Source organism: Schistocerca piceifrons, chromosome 7 (genome assembly GCF_021461385.2).
Source record: "Schistocerca piceifrons isolate TAMUIC-IGC-003096 chromosome 7, iqSchPice1.1, whole genome shotgun sequence".
Classification (NCBI taxonomy): Eukaryota; Metazoa; Arthropoda; class Insecta; order Orthoptera; family Acrididae; genus Schistocerca; species Schistocerca piceifrons.
The window spans coordinates 556439672-556440892 of record NC_060144.1 but is presented as its reverse complement, the minus strand read 5'-3'; positions in this window follow the sequence as shown (position 1 = coordinate 556440892).

Genomic DNA, 1221 nt, shown 5'->3' with positions numbered 1-1221 from the left:
ATAAAACGTAGACTGGCAATGGCAAGGAAAGCGTTTCTGAAGAAGAGAAATTTGTTAACATCGAGTGTAGATTTAAGTGTCAGGAAGTCGTTTCTGAAAGTATTTGTATGGAGTGTAGCCATGTATGGAAGTGAAACATAGACGATAAATAGTTTGGGCAAGAAGAAATAGAAGCTTTCGAAATGTGGTGCTACAGAAGAATGCTGAAGATTAGATGGGTAGATCACATAACTAATGAGGAGGTATTGAAAAGAATTGGGGAGAAGAGGAGTTTGTGGCACAAGTTGACAAGAAGAAGGGTCCGGTTGGTAGGACATGTTCTGAGGCATCAAGGGATCACAAATTTGGCATTGGAGGGCAGCATGGAGGGTAAAAATCGTAGAGGGAGACCAAGAGATGAATAGACTAAGCAGATTCAGAAGGATATAGGTTGCAGTAAGTACTGGGAGATTTAGAAGCTTGCACAGGATAGAGTAGCATGGAGAACTGCATCAAACCAGTCTCAGGACTGAAGATAACAACAATCACGTATTACTACAAATGTTATCTGTATTATTATGTTTTAATGATTTTTTCTGTACCTTTGTAATTGAATTCTCATGTTATAAAATTGTCATTGACACCAGTTCATCAAATTAAGTAACTTGTAAGCATTCATTTCAGTGCACACGTTTCTGTTGGTCATAGTATATGCACAATATGTGAGAAGTTCGGTGTGTTTGTGTTTCAATTTGTCGACATCAGCAATGTTCTTGTTTATTGAGTTTTCGCAATAAAGTCAGATTGAGGAATATCGTTCGCGTTTTATCTCTGCTACCACAGACACAGCAAATGCTTCCTCAAAGCCACAGATACATTTAACCTCCTCTGTACCCTATACTGTGTAAAAAAAAGTGGAGAACCACGTTTGCCAGCGATAGTTTACAACTTTCCTCAGAATTCAAATTAACCAGAAATGCAAAATTCATCAGAGATGTGGATGATACATCTGTACGAATATGTGTGAAATGTGCTACATGTTTGTGAAATAAATGTGTGTGTGTGTATGTGTGTGTGTGTGTGTGTGTGTGTGTGTGTGTGTGTGAAGTACATGTGACACTGGCGAGCGCGAGCGATGCCACGGGCAAAAGGATATATGTTAATAAAAATACTTTGCGATCGAGGCAGAAAAACAAAAATTACTAGCAGTATTACCATCGCTACATCTTAGTAATTTCACAG